This window comes from Triticum urartu, chromosome 1A (genome assembly GCF_056163025.1).
Source record: "Triticum urartu cultivar PI428250 chromosome 1A, HENAU_Tu73, whole genome shotgun sequence".
NCBI classification, from domain to species: Eukaryota; Viridiplantae; Streptophyta; class Magnoliopsida; order Poales; family Poaceae; genus Triticum; species Triticum urartu.
The window spans coordinates 368,074,618-368,091,029 of record NC_141873.1 but is presented as its reverse complement, the minus strand read 5'-3'; positions in this window follow the sequence as shown (position 1 = coordinate 368,091,029).

Here is a 16,412-nt window from a genome sequence, read left to right as displayed (position 1 = left end):
ATCTATTAATGGGCATCTCCATAGCCCGTTGATACGCCTAGTTGATGTGAGACTATCTTCTCCTTTTTGTCTTCTCCACAACCACCATTCTATTCCACATATAGTGCTATGTCCATGGCTCACGCTCATGTATTGCGTGAAGATTGAAAAAGTTTGAGAACACCAAAAGTATGAAACAATTGCTTCGCTTGTCATCGGGGTTGTGCATGATTTAAATACTTTGTGTGGTGAAGATGGAGCATAGCCAGACTATATGATTTTGTAGGGATAACTTTCTTTGGCCATGTTATTTTGAAGAGACATAATTGCTTAGTTAGTATGCTCGAAGAATTATTATTTCTATGTCAATATTGAACTTTTGTCTTGAATCTTTCGAATCTGAATATTCATACCACAATTAAGAGAATTACATTGAAATTATGCCAAGTAGCATTCCACATCAAAAATTTTGTTTTCATCATTTACCTACTCGTGGACGAGCAGGAATTAAGCTTGGGGATGCTTGATACGTCTCTAACGTATTTATAATTTTTGATTGTTCCATGCTATATTATATCCTGTTTTGGACATTATTACACTTTATTATACACTTTTATATTATTTTTGGGACTAACCTATTAACCTTAACCAGAGGCCCAGCCCAGAATTGTTGTTTTTTTGCCTATTTTAGGGTTTCGTAGAAAAAGAATATCAAATGGAGTCCAAACGGAATGAAACCTTCGGGAACGTGATTTTCGGAACGAACATGATCCACAGGACTTGGACCCTATGTCAGGAAATCAACCAGGAAGGCACGAGGTAGGGGGGCGCGCCTACCCCCCCAGGCGCGCCCTCCACCCTCGTGGGGCCCACGTTGCTCCACCGACGTACTCCTTCCTCCTATATATACCTACGTACCCCCAAACTACCAGATACGGAGCCAAAACCCTAATTCCACCGCCGTAACTTTCTGTATCCACGAGATCCCATCTTGGGGCCTTTTCCGGAGCTCCGCCGGAGGGGGTATCGATCACGGAGGGCTTCTACATCAACACCATAGCCTCTCCGATGAAGTGTGAGTAGTTTACTTCAGACCTTCGGGTCCATAGTGATTAGCTAGATGGCTTCTTCTCTCTTTTTGGATCTCAATACAAAGTTCTCCCTCTCTTGTGGAGATCTATTCGATGTAATCTTCTTTTGTGGTGTGTTTGTTGAGACCGATGAATTGTGGGTTTATGATCAAGTTTATCTATGAACAATATTTGAATCTTCTCTGAATTCTTTTATGTATGATTGGTTATCTTTGCAAGTCTCTTCGAATTATCAGTTTGGTTTGGCCTACTAGATTGATCTTTCTTGCAATTGGAGAAGTGCTTAGCTTTGGGTTCAATCTTGCGGTGTCCTTTCCTAGTGACAGTAGGGGCAACAAGGCACGTGTTGTATTGTTGCCATCGAGGATAACAAGATGGGGTTTATATATATTGCATAAGTTTATCCCTCTAAATCATGTCATCTTGCTTAAAGCGTTACTCTATTCTCTTGAACTTAATACTCTAGATGCATGCTGGATAGCGGTCGATGTGTGGAGTAATAGTAGTAGATGCAGGCAGTAGTCGGTCTACTTGTCTCGGACGTGATGGCTATATACATGATCATACCTAGATATTCTCATAACTATGCTCAATTCTGTCAATTGCTCAACAGTAATTTGTTCACCCAATGTAATACTTATGCTCTCGAGAGAAGCCACTAGTGAAACCTATGGCCCCCGGTTCTATTTTCCATCATATTAATCTTCCAATACTTAGTTATTTCCTTTGTCATTTATTTTACTTGCATCTTTATTTCTCTTTATATAAAAATACCAAAAATATTATCTTATCATATCTATCAGATCTCACTCTCGTAGGTGACCGTGAAGGGATTGACAACCCCTTTATCGCGTTGGTTGCGAGGAGTTTATTTGTTTGTGTAGGTGTGAGGGACTCGTGCTAGGCCTCCTACTGGATTGATACCTTGGTTCTCAAAATCTGAGGGAAATACTTATGCTGCTCTGCTGCATCACCCTTTCCTCTTCAAGGGAAAACCAACGCAGTGCTCAAGAGGTAGCAACGCCGCAGCCCTGCTCCAGGCTCGACGGGAGCTCAGGGGCACGTAGCTGTCATCGCTCGTCTCAAGAGACTCCAAGAGCTCAGGAGAGTTGCTGGACCACCAGGAGTCGCCGCTGTCGCTAGAGGAGCTGCATGTGAGGCCTGCGACGGGCCCAGCGCCCGCCGTTGCTCGTCATGGAGACCTTCTTCAGGAAAGCACTGCAGGCGGCGACCTTCCTCATCGAAGACCTTGGAGAACAACACAGAGGCGTCGTCATACTCGAAGCGGATCGCGAGAGCGCCCCCCGCACGGCAGACTCGGGCAATCTCGCCCCAGCCTCGGGTCATGAAGATCTTCCCGGAGGCAACGGCTCCAATCTCCACTCCAGTCGTTGGGCTGTCGCAGTCGGCGTGTTGCAGCCAAAGCTCGCGAAGGCCCCTCGGCGGCATCTCGGCGGCCGAGAACCTCCGGATCGGTGCCATGTCTGCACAAGCAAGGAGTGGAGCTAGGAAGGAGAAGAAGCGGGAGAGGCAGAAGGACTTGTCACGTCGGGCAGTTGCCGAGGCACCGTGGGGAAGCGGAGACGCCCATGTCCAATCAACCACCACGCGTCAAACAAGGCCGCAGGCTATTAGGGCCCGCGACGCCCGGCACTTGACCTTTGGCTTCGCCTCGAAGCCAAGCCCGAGCGCGCCTTGGGCCCGAGGGCTACTGTCGGCGTTCTAGGAACGGGGGTCCCCAGACTTGCCTGCCTGCGGCCCACGGCGTGGCTTTGCTAGTAGGCCTGTACGGCTCATCTTCATCAACAAGGCATTCAAGACCCTCGTGAGGCGGACGACACAAGACCTCCTCAGGAGCGGCCTCACCAAGCTGGCTCGCGAGGGGCGGAGAGTTCAAGGCCAGGCAAACCTCACAAGGTTCTAGTGATGTGAGCCATGACGATCGAGACCAGGCGGGTGCCATGATACGTCTCCAATGTATCTATAATTTTTGATTGCTCCATGCTATATTATCTACTATTTTATACATTATTGGGCTTTATTATCCACTTTTATATTATTTTTGGGACTAACCTATTAACCAGAGGCCCAACCCAGAATTGTTGTTTTTGCCTGTTTTAGGGTTTCGAAGAAAAGGAATATCAAACGGAGTCCAAACGGAATGAAACCTTCGGAAACATGATTTTCTCATCAGATAAGATCCAGGAGACTTGGACCCTCCGTCAAGAAAACCACGAGGGTGTAGGGCGCGCCCCCCTACCTCGTGAGCCCCTCGAAGCTCCACCGATGTATTTCTTCCTCCTATATATATCCACGTACCCCCAAATGATCGGGGACGGAGCCAAAAACCTAATTCCACCGCCGCAACTTTCTGTATCCACGAGATCCCATCTTGGGGCCTGTTCCGGAGCTCCGCCGGAGGGGGCATCGATCACGGAGGGCTTCTACATCATCATCCAAGCCTCTCCGATGAAGTGTGAGTAGTTTACTTCAGACCTACTGAAAGTGCAACTATCCCTAGGTGGTTTTGGTAATTCATAACAACATATAGCTCATTGAGCTAATGCTATTCCAAGATGATTATTTCAGGAAAGCTCAATGATCGGCATGGCATGGATGGTGAAAGTGGAACCCTCAAAATGCTAAGGACAAAGGATTGGCTCAAGCTCAAAAGCTCAAGACTCTTCATTTTATATTTTAGTGATCCAAGATCACATTGAGTCTTTAGGAAAAGCCAATACTATCAAGGAGGGATGAGGTGTTGCTTAATGAGCCTCTTGCTTCATGTGCTTAGTGATATGCTCCAAAACCCTCAACTACTTTCCCATATCCACATATGACCTAAACCCTAAGCCAAACTCGGTCCTACCGATTCTTTCTATCCGGCGCCACTGAGTTTCACTTGTCATAAGCCACTGCCAAACCCTAGCAATTCGTTTCTACTGATAGGGATCTCGGTCTCACCGAGATGGGATTGCAAACTCTCTGTTTCCCTTTCGTAACTTTTCGGTCTCACCGAAAGAGCGAATCGGTCCCACCGAGATTGCAATTAAAATTCAGTGTTTCCCTTTCGTAACTTTTCGGTCTCACCGAAAGAGCGAATCGGTCCCACCAAGATTGCAATGTAAATTCGGTGTTTCCTTTTTGTAACTTTTCGGTCTCACCGAAAGAGCAAATCGGTCCCACCGAGTTTGCCTGACCAACTCTCTGGTTAGCTAATTACCAAAATCGGTCTCACCGAGTTTGTGTAATCGGTCTCACCGAGATTACGTTATGCCCAAACCCTAACCATATTGGTCCTACCGAGTTGCATGTCAGTCCCACTGAAAATCTCTAACGGTCACTAGGTTTACCTTTTCGGTCCGACCGAGTTTGTTGATTCGGTCCCACCGAGATTGGAAAACTGTGTGTAACGGTTGGATTTTGTGTGGAGGCTATATATACCCCTCCACCTCCTCTTCATTCATGGAGAGAGCCATCAGAACACATACACAATTCCAACTCATATGTTCTGAGAGAGAACCACCTACTCATGTGTTGAGACCAAGATATTCCATTCCTACCATATGAAACTTGATCTCTAGCCTTCCCAAGTTGCTTTCCACTCAAATCTTCTTTCCACAAGATCCAAATCCTATGAGAGAGAGTTGAGTGTTGGGGAGACTATCATTTGAAGCACAAGAGAAAGGAGTTCATTACCTACACACCATTTGTTACTTCTTGGAGAGTGGTGTCTCCTAGATTGGCTAGGTGTCACTTGGGAGCCTCTGACAAGATTGTGGAGTTGAACCAAGGAGTTTGTAAGGGCAAGGAGATCGCCTACTTCGTGAATATCTACCGCTAGTGAGGCAAGTCCATCGTGGGCGATGGCCATGGTGGGATACACAAGGTTGCTTCTTCGTGGACCCTTTGTGGGTGGTTGCTTCTTCGTGGACCCTTCGTGGGTGGAGCCCTCCGTGGAATCGCGCAACCATTACCCTTTGTGGGTGGAGCCCTCCGTGGACTCGCGCAACCGTTACCCTTCATGGGTTGAAGTCTCCATCGACGTGGATGTAGGATAGCACCACCTATCCGAACCACGGGAAAAACATCCGTGTCTCCAATTGCGTTTGAATTCTCCAAACCCTTCCCTTTACATTCTTGCAAGTTGCATGCTTTACTTTCCGCTGCCAATATACTCTTTGCATGCTTGCTTGAATTGTGTGATGATTTCTTGACTTGTCCTACAATAGGTAAAATCTGCCAAGAACTAAAATTGGGAAAGGTTAAGTTTTTATTTGGTCAAGTAGTCTAATCACCCCCCTCTAGACATACTTTTGATCCTACATGTGGTATCAGAGCTTTGGTCTCCATTTGCTTTGATCTCCATAGCTTTTGGTGGTCATAGCCTTGGTTTCACAACCTAGGAGAGTATGGCGTCTAGCGAGGGAAATTATCACCGTAGAGGTCCTTACTTTGATGGTACTAATTTTGCTAGTTGGAAGCATAAAATGAAAATGCATATTCTTGGACATAACCCCGCCGTTTGGGCTATTGTGTGTGTTGGTTTGCAAGGTGACTTCTTTGATGGGAAAGAACCAAACCGTGAAGCTACCGCGGATGAGTTGAAGATGTTGCAATACAATGCTCAAGCTTGTGATATTCTCTTCAACGGATTGTGCCCCGAAGAATTCAACAAAATTAGCCGTCTTGAGAATGCAAAGGAAATTTGGGACACTTTGATTGATATGCATGAAGGTACCGACTCCGTCAAGGAATCCAAGTTGGATGTGCTTCAAAGTCAACTTGACAAGTTCAAAATGAAGGATGGTGAAGGTGTCGCTGAAATGTACTCTAGGCTTGCTCTCATCACAAATGAGATTGCCGGCTTAGGAAGTGAAGAGATGACCGATAGATTCATCATCAAGAAGATTCTAAGAGCCTTGGATGGAAAATATGATACCGTGTGCACATTGATCCAAATGATGCCCAATTACAAAGATCTCAAGCCAACGGAGGTGATTGGAAGAATTGTTGCTCATGAGATGTCACTTAAGGATAAAGAGGAACTTCACAACAAATCAAGTGGTGCCTACAAAGCCTCATGTGAAGCCCCTACATCATCAAGTGAGAAACAAAACTTTAATGAAGAATTGAGCTTAATGGTGAAGAACTTCAACAAGTTCTACAAGAGTAGAAGCAAAGATAGAAGCTTCAAGTCAAGGTCCTACAATGACAAAAGATCTTCTAGTCGAGAGCAAAACTGCTACAGTTGTGGAAGACCCGGACACTATTCCAATGAGTGTACGGCTCCCTACAAGAGAAGAGAAGATTCTCCAAAAAGAAGAAGCAAAGAATCACCACCAAGAGAGAGAAGGAGTAGAGATGATCGTTATGAACGAAGATACTCACGGAGAAGCAAGGATTCGGAAAGGAAGGAAAAATCATCAAGGAGCTACACAAAACGAAGACATCAAGCTCATGTTGGTGAATGGGTATCCGGCTCCGAGTCCGACAGCCACTCCGAGAGAAGTTATCACTCCGACTCCGAAGATACTCAAGATGAAGGTGTTGCCGGTCTAGCACTTGTGTCAACCAACTCCTACGACATATTTGACTCACCAAATGAAGGAATTGGAAGATGCTTCATGGCCAAAGGTCCTAAGGTAACACACCCCGAGTATGTTGATTTCAATAGTGATGAAGATGACTTGTTAGGTGATGATTTGCTTGTTGACAACTCTAGTGATGAATACTATGATGAAACGTCAATTAATCATGCTAATCAAGATAAAACGAATGACAATGATAAGGACAAGATTGAGGCACTAACTAAAGAACTAAACACTCTTAAGTTAGCTCATGAAACTATCTTCGAAGATCATCGAGAACTTTTAAGAGCTCATGAGAAATTACGCTTTGAAAAGCTCAATCTTGAGCAAGAGCATGAGTTCTTAAAAGCAATCAATGATGATCTCCACAAGAAAAGTTCTTCTTACATTGCCAAGCGTTTACTCTTATCCACTTACATGCCTCAAGTCAAGTCTAGTAACAAGAACAAGAAAGATTCTTCCTCTAACAGTAACAATGATCATGCTAAATCCAATATTGTTGCTTCTAGTAGTTCTCTTGATTCCACTAATGATTCTCTTAGCCAAGTTACACTTGAGCAAGAAAATAGCTTATTGAAGGGAATTATAGAGAAAGGAGTGTACAAAAGCCTTGCCGGGAGTAAGCAATTCGAGGAAATTGTGCGCAAGCAAGGAATGCATCGGAAGAATCAAGGTGTTGGTTTTGAACGAAAGTTCAATGCCAATGGAGTCGAGTGGGAAGAAGATCAATACCCCAAGACAAAGTTTGTTCCTCAACAAGAGAAGTATGATACTTCTTTCAAGGGGACACAAGCTCAAGATGATCTTCCACCACAAGACTACAAGCAAAAAGGCAAGGACAAGCTTCAAGAGGAAATTGATGCATTTGAAGAAGCTCCCAAGACCTTAGTCAAGACTACTTCAAGTTCCACTTCATCAAGTACGACTACAACTCCAAGGATTCCCATCAAGATGGTGTGGATCCAAAAGAAGAAGAACTAGAGAGTTCTTGAGGGTGACTCCGCCAACATACTTCACTCTTATCATTTTGGCAAGAACAAGTGCAATCAACTTCCACATCTTGCACTAGTTCAAGGAGTCACAAACCCTCTTGTTGGTAAGACAAGGGACAAGGTAACCTAAAAGTTTTCATGGACATCATCTTGTGTGTGCATCACTCTATGTCTATGGATATCCTTGTTTGTTCCTTGTGGGACTAACCCATGTAGGTATTGAAAGTGCAATTCACTCAAATGGATAGCTCCAAGTGATCTACATCAACATTGAGCATCCACATCTTCAACATCTACATGAAGTCATCATCGACAAAACCCGAGGTTAGTTCATCCCTCTAAGGGGGGATATCACATCTAGGGGGAGCTTTACTCTAAGACTTGAGCTAAAGCAACTCTAAAGATGTGAACACAACAATGCTTTATGTAAAAGTGGTAACCCCACTTGAGCTTAAACGATGAGTATGACCTATGATCAAGTGTTCTCACTTGACTCCTAAGTCAATATAATCATATATAGATGACCTTGCCATCGCAAATTGCTTGATAGATGCTAGAATTGGTTGTGCATGCCTTGTCACATATTTCATTTGCCATCTTATTGTGTGAGCATGCTGGTTGCATATTTTACTCATTCGAGGACATCCACTTGTTGTTTTGATTGTTTGGTTTTATTTCCTTTTGCCAAGTGGATGGACAAGAATGCCTAAGAACCTCCTCTAGCTATCTATGCTTTTCTTGTCTCAAACTCTATTCATGCTACATCACAAAATTTGATCAAGTCAGATTCGAACCACTCTGTGTGAGGAGCGCTCGGAGTCCCCGATTCGTCATAGACTTAAACTTCCAAAACCTCTTTATGATTCTCGGTCTGACCGATGCCCTACTTTCGGTCCTACCGAGATCATTAATTTGATCTAGGTTTTCGATCTCGGTGCAATTGATTTGAACCTTTCGGTCACACCGAGTTTCAGTAACTGCTTGCAGTTATGAATCTCGGTGCCACCGAGTTGTTCCACTCGGTCACACCGACAGGGTCGGGCTATATATAGTCACGGGCAAAAATTTGGAAATTTCTCCGAACCCCTTCGCCCGCGCGATAGCCTGCTCTGCCAACTTGGTCTCCGGATCGTCTCCTTGCCGCCAGCCGCCTCCAGTCGCTGGTCTCCGTCGCCGTCAATGGAATTCTACCCTGCCGTTGCCGCCGTAGCGAGTCTCCGCCGAACTAGGGTATGGACTCGATCTTTGTGCTATTCTCCAATCCGATTCTTAGCACATTGTGATCATCATGATTCTTGCCACGATTGAAACACTCCTATCCAGTCAATGTGCTCGTAGATTAGGTTTGATTCGAAAATTTTAGGGTTAGGTTTCCGCCGAAACCATCTCGGACCCACCGAGTTGAAAAACTCGGTCCCACCGATTTGGCTTATGCCATTGCACAAGTGAGACTCGGTCTGACCGAGAATTACTTATCGGTGTGACCGATTTTGGAACTCTGTGAAACCCTAGTAGTCTCGGTGCCACCGAACTGTGTCTCGGTCTGACCGAGTTCACTAGTTTAGGTGCCAAAACTGCTTCGGTATCACCGAGTTTAAAAATCGGTAGATCCGAGATGATTTCAGTGGGAAACTAAAACTAAGTTTTTGGATCATTCTTTTGCAAAAATCTCTGCATTTTGTGATGCTCATCTATTCTACCTCATCTATAAACTATTCACAGGGTCAGCAGATAGCTTGTTCATCATGTCAGATCAGAGTGACAGCCAGAATGTGTCAGAACAGCAAGTGCACATGAGTGAGGGCACTAGTCCATCAAGTTCTTCAGATGAAGGCAGCAGGAGCACCCCTAGCAATCTGCCAAAAGCTGCCACAAGACAAAGGAAGAAGAGAACCTCAGAATCAGAGGATGAGGATTATGTGGCAGAAGAGGAAGCAACTTCAAAGAGAGTAGTGCTCGAGAAGGAACATGGCTCAGCTCAAGGCACAAAGCCAGGGTTAAAGATCAAAAGGCCAGCAGGTAGGCAGCCTATGCCAAAGGCCAAAGCCTCAACTCAGATTCCTGAAAAGCCTGCAACCATAGAGCCAGTTGCTACTGAAGGAAAGAAAAGGAAGGAAAGGGTCAAGAAGACCGTAGCCAGAGTGCTTGGAAAGGCTTCCATCATGGAAGAAGAGGAAGAAGAAGAGGTTGCTGCACCAGCACCTAAGGCACCTAAGCTTATGGGTGATGCTATAAGATCAGGGGCTGCCACGTCTAAGCCCAAAGAAGCACCCAAGGCTACATCAAAGGTCAAGACAGCTCCAAAGAGAAATACGAGGAGCGTACCTGCAACTGAAAAGAACAAGGCCCCAGTGCCTGAAGCTGCTGAAGAAGATGATGAAGAGCAAGTTCTCAGAAAACTCAAGCCTAAGATCCTAGACCACAATGAGGCTCATCCTGTGGCTGAGGATATGAAGCTCAGGAGAGACTCAGGGCTGAGGAAGTGGAGAGAAGCAGACCCGTATGCTTCAAGGAGAAGGACTGCTGTTGACTACAGGTTTCACACCAAGGAACAACAAGATTTCTATGAGACAGTGCTACTTGATAAGAAGCCCATAGTTTGTGACATGAGATGGGTTGATTGGGAGTACATCAAGCACAATGAAGAACACTACCCTGGAGTGTATGACAGCTTCAATGCTTGTGGAGTAGCAGACTTTGTTGGGCAGAAGCTCACAAAGTGGAATGAGGAGCTTATCATGCAGTTCTACTCCACAGCCCACTTCTATCCAGATGGTAGGATAATTTGGATGTCAGAGGGTACGAGGTACCAGTCTACAGTTACTGAATGGGCTCAGCTGATTAATGCCCCTGAGGAGCAAGCAGATGACTTGGACATTTATGCCAAGAAGAAGATGGACCACAACTCAATGTCAAACATGTACAAGGAGATTCCAAATGAAGCACTTGACACTTTCAAGTTTGGCTCAGTACACTATCTTCTGTCAGGGCTGCCAACCATAAATTGGATACTGAGGCACACCTTATTGCCCAAGTCTGGAGATCACAAGATGATCAGAGGCCATGCAATCAATTTGCTTCATGTATTTGATGTACCTCATAAATTCAAGGTCATGATCCTCATAGTAGAGACCATCAAGAGGACTGCAGCAGACCAGAAGAGGAGCTGTGGGTATGCCCCACAAATTCAGGAGCTCATTAACTCAAAGATGGGCACATGCATATACTTGTTGGACAAGGAACACCTTCCCATCCGTCCAGATTTTGAAGATAATCAAGTTGTTATGAATGAGAATGAACCATCGTCTGCACAAGCACAAGCAAAGAAGGAGAAGGCAAGGAAGGAGAAAGCTGCCAAGATGCCTACTCAAGAGGAGGCATCTGAATATTTCCTGAAAACCAAACAAGAGCAGCTTGGTTACTTGATTGCATCCACCCTGCGGATTGAGCAAGGACTAGCCACTCTAACTCAGAACCAGGCAAGCTTAGAGAGGATCATGGAACAAAAGTTCTATGACTTGGATGTCAAAGTGACAGAGATTCAGACTGCAGTGGAGCAGCTCCAGGATGACATGCAGGAGAGGAGAGGCAAGACTACAACTGATGCCTTTGCCAGAGTGCCAAGAGCTCCGAGGTCGTCTGCAGTGCCAGTTGCTGACCCCAGAGCCACCACTTCTGCACCAGCTACAGCTTCAGTTCCACCAGCTCCAGCATCTACTTCAGCCTCGACTCCGACCACGTCTACAGAAGGCTTCGTCCTTGGAGTGCTCCGGACTCCACCACCACCAGAAGATCAAGCCTGAGCGTCGACTTAGCACTATGCATTTTCTAGGAACTTTTTGGTAACTTGTTGCCAAAGGGGGAGAAAAATGTATAGATCATAGGCTTTGAGAGAGAGTGTTGCTTTTATTCTCTCTGGTTTTATTTGGTGGTTTTTCGAGCTTTGTTTGCTTTTGTGTGAGATACTATGTCATTGCTCGTGAGACATTGATGATCATGTGTTTGATCATAAGCTACACTTAATGCTTGGTGAATGCTATTATCTTATCTATCTTATGTGATCATTCACTTTTCTTGGTGATGAGTGCATGTATTTCATTCTTATCATTTTAAGCGCTCCACCAAGATGTATGTGACATGGAAGAGTAACCCATGACTCTAACTCTTTGTGCATTTGCAGTCCAAAGCAAATTTTAAATATGCACAAATTTATGGGAGCTCTTACTTGTCACATACTTCTCAAAGCGACGATATATTTCATGCTTATTATCATTTGTCGAAGCTTTGATCTATATGTTGTCATCAATTACCAAAAAGGGGGAGATTGAAAGTGCAACTATCCCTAGGTGGTTTTGGTAATTCATAACAACATATATCTCATTGAGCTAATGCTATTCCAAGATGATTATTTTAGGAAAGCTCAATGATTGGCATGGCATGGATGGTGAAAGTGGAACCCTCAAAATGCTAAGGACAAAGGATTGGCTCAAGCTCAAAAGCTCAAGACTCTTCATTTTATATTTTAGTGATCCAAGATCACATTGAGTCTTTAGGAAAAGCCAATACTATCAAGGAGGGATGAGGTGTTGCTTAATGAGCCTCTTGCTTCATGTGCTTAGTGATATGCTCCAAAACCCTCAACTACTTTCCCATATCCACATATGACCTAAACCCTAAGCCAAACTCGGTCCTACCGATTCTTTCTATCCGGCGCCACCGAGTTTCACTTGTCATAAGCCACTGCCAAACCCTAGCAATTCGGTTCTACCGATAGGGATCTCGGTCTCACCGAGATGGGATTGCAAACTCTCTGTTTCCCTTTCGTAACTTTTCGGTCTCACCGAAAGAGCGAATCGGTCCCACCGAGATTGCAACGAAAATTCAGTGTTTCCCTTTTGTAACTTTTCGGTCTCACTGAAAGAGCGAATCGGTCCCACCGAGATTGCAATGTAAATTCAGTGTTTCCTTTTTGTAACTTTTTGGTCTCACCGAAAGAGAAAATTGGTCCCACCGAGTTTGCCTGAGCAACTCTCTGGTTAGCTAATTACCAAAATCGGTCTCACCGAGTTTGTGTAATCGGTCTCATCGAGATTACGTTATGCCCAAACCCTAACCATATCGGTCCTACCGAGTTGCATGTCAGTCCCACCAAAAATCTCTAACGGTCACTAGGTTTACCTCTTCGGTCCGACCGAGTTTGTTGATTCGGTCCCACCGAGATTGGAAAACTGTGTGTAACGGTTGGATTTTGTGTGGAGGCTATATATACCCCTCCACCTCCTCTTCATTCGTGGAGAGAGCCATCAGAACACATACACGATTCCAACTCATATGTTTTGAGACAGAACCACCTACTCATGTGTTGAGACCAAGATATTCCATTCCTACCATATGAATCTTGATCTCTAGCCTTCCCAAGTTGCTTTCCACTCAAATCTTCTTTCCACAAGATCCAAATCCTATGAGAGAGAGTTGAGTGTTAGGGATACTATCATTTGAAGCACAAGAGCAAGGAGTTCATTACCTACACACCATTTGTTACTTCTTGGAGAGTGGTGTCTCCTAGATTGGCTAGGTGTCACTTGGGAGCCTCCGACAAGATTGTGGAGTTGAACCAAGGAGTTTGTAAGGGCAAGGAAATCGCCTACTTCGTGAAGATCTACCGCTAGTGAGGCAAGTCCTTCATGGGCGATGGCCATGGTGGGATAGACAAGGTTGCTTCTTCGTGGACCCTTTGTGGGTGGTTGCTTCTTCGTGGACCCTTCGTGGGTGGAGCCCTCCGTGGACTCGCGCAACCATTACCCTTTGTGGGTGGAGCCCTCCGTGGACTTGCGCAACCGTTACCCTTCGTGGGTTGAAGTCTGCATCAACGTGGATGTAGGATAGCACCACCTATCCGAACCACGGGAAAAACATCTGTGTCTCCAATTGCGTTTGAATTCTCCAAACCCTTCCCTTTACATTCTTGCAAGTTGCATGCTTTACTTTCCGCTGCCAATATACTCTTTGCATGCTTGCTTGAATTGTGTGATGATTGCTTGACTTGTCCTACAATAGCTAAAATCTGCCAAGAACTAAAATTGGGAAAAGGTTAAGTTTTCATTTGGTCAAGTACTCTAATCACCCCCCCTCTAGACATACTTTCGATCCTACACCTACGAGTCCATAGTTAGTAGCTAGATGGCTTCTTCTCTCTTTTTGGATCTCAATACAATGTTCTCCCCCTCTCTCGTGGAGATCTATTCGATGTAATCTTCTTTTTGCGGTGTGTTTGTTGAGACCGATGAATTGTGGGTTTATGATCAAGTCTATCTATGAATAATATTTGAATCTTATCTGAATTGTTTTATGTATGATTGGTTATCTTTCCAAGTCTCTTCGAATTATCAGTTTGGTTTGGCCTACTAGATTGGTTTTTCTTGCCATGGGAGAAGTGCTTAGCTTTGGGTTCGATCTTGCGGTGTCCTTTCCCAGTGACAGAAGGGGCAGCAAGGCACGTATTGTATCGTTGCCATCAAGGATAACAAGATGGTTTTTTTATCATATTGCATGAAACTATCCCTCTACATCATGTCATCTTGCTTAAGGCGTTACTCTGTTTTTAACTTAATACTCTAGATGCATGTTGGATAGCGGTCGATGAGTGGAGTAATAGTAGTAGATGCAGAATCGTTTTGGTCTACTTGTCTCGGACGTGATGCCTATATATATGATCATACCTAGATATTCTCATAACTATGCTCAATTCTGTCAATTGCTCAACAGTAATTTGTTCACCCACCATAGAATACTTATGCTCTTGAGAGAAGCCACTAGTGAAACCTATGGCCCCCGGGTCTCTTTCTTATCATATTAATCTCTATCACTTTATTATTGCTTTGCTTTTACTTTGCTTTTACTTTTTACTTTGCATCTCTATACCAAAAATACCAAAAAAATTATTTATCATCTCTATTAGATCTCACTTTCGTAAGTCACCGTGAAGGGATTGACAACCCCTAAGCCCGTTGGTTGTGTTGAGCTATTGTTTTTGTGTAGGTATGAGGGACTTGTGCGTGGCCTCCTACTGGATTGGTACCTTGGTTTTTTAAAAACTGAGGGAAATACTTACGCTACTTTGCTGCATCATCCTCTCCTCTTCGGGGAAATCCAACGCAATGCTCAAGAGGTAGCAAGAAGAATTTCTGGCACCGTTGTCGGGGAGTCTGCGCAAAAGTCAACATACCAAGTACCCATCACAATCCCTATCTCCCTCATTACATTATTTGCCATTTGCCTCTCATTTTCCTCTCCCCCAATTCACCCTTGCCGTTTTATTCGCCCTCTCTCTCTCTCTCTCTCTCTCTCTCTTTCCGCTTGCCTTTCTTCCGCTATGTCTGAATCAAAAAGGGTTGGGGGTTCTTTCCAGAGTTTTAGTACTTTGGACAACCCCTCTATCCTCGCTAAACTTATAAATAAGGATACTATGGAAAAACCTACCGGAGTTATCGATGAGAGTCTTAATAATTTTGATGAAGATGATTCTGGAATTTTTCATTATTTACTTGATGAATCTTTGAAAGATGCCTGGTATAGACTATTAAGGATCAGGGCTAGTTATGTTCCTCAATATCAAATTGAAGTTCACCTAAAAAGCTTTTATATTGCCCTTCCTTCTTCTTTTAAGCATGTCTTAGATTCTATATTTGAAGAAGGTTTCCTTGAAGGGGATGTCGTAGAAACTTATGAAAAAATGAAAACTATATTTGGGCACCCCATGAATGAGAAAGTTGAATCTACATCTCTTTTGCTCTCCTACCAAAATGAATCTATTAAAGAGATAAAGGCTAGCCTAGATACAAACTTCCGTAACATGCTTAATCTTTCTTCTACCATTAATAGCCATGTGCTTTATCAAAATAGAAGGATTAATTCTATAGATATCAAGTTTTCTCTTTTCTTTCCTAATACCAAAGATGGCAATACCTAGATCTATTCTTGCTTGTTATGCCTAGCTAGGGGCGTTAAACGATAGCGCTTGTTGGGAGGCAACCCAATTTTATTTTTATTGCTTGATTTTTGCTCCTGTTTAGTAATAAATAAATTATTTAGCCTCTTTTTGGTTGTTTTTTTGTGTTTAATTAGTGTGTGTGCCAAGTAGAACCGTTGGGAAGACTTGGGGAAAGTCTTGTTGAACTTGCTGTAAAAAAACAGAAACTTTAGCGCTCACGAGAACTGCTGTCATTTCTATTTGGAGAGTTATATTTAGTTAATTATTTTTTTAGATGATTAATAGATAAATTACTCACGTCCAGCAATTTATTTTAGAATTTTTGGGGTTCCAGATCTTGCGCTAGCTACAGATTACTACAGACTGTTCTGTTTTTGGCAGATTCTGTTTTTCGTGTGTTGGTTGCTTATTTTGATGAATCTATGGCTAGTAAAATAGTTTATAATCCAAAGAGAAGTTGGAATACAGTAGGTTTAACACCAATATAAATAAATAATGAGTTCATTACAGTACCTTGAAGTGGTCTTTTGTTTTCTTTCGCTAACGGAGCTCACGAGTTTTCTACTTTAAGTTTTGTGTTGTGAAGTTTTCAAGTTTTGGGTAAAGATTTGATGGACTATTGAACAAGGAGTGGCAAGAGCCTAAGCTTGGGGATTCTCATGGAACCCCCAAGATAATCTAAGGACACCTAAAATCCAAAGCTTGGGGATTCCCCGGAAGGCATCCCCTCTTTCGTCTACTTCTATCGGTAACTTTACTTGGAGCTATA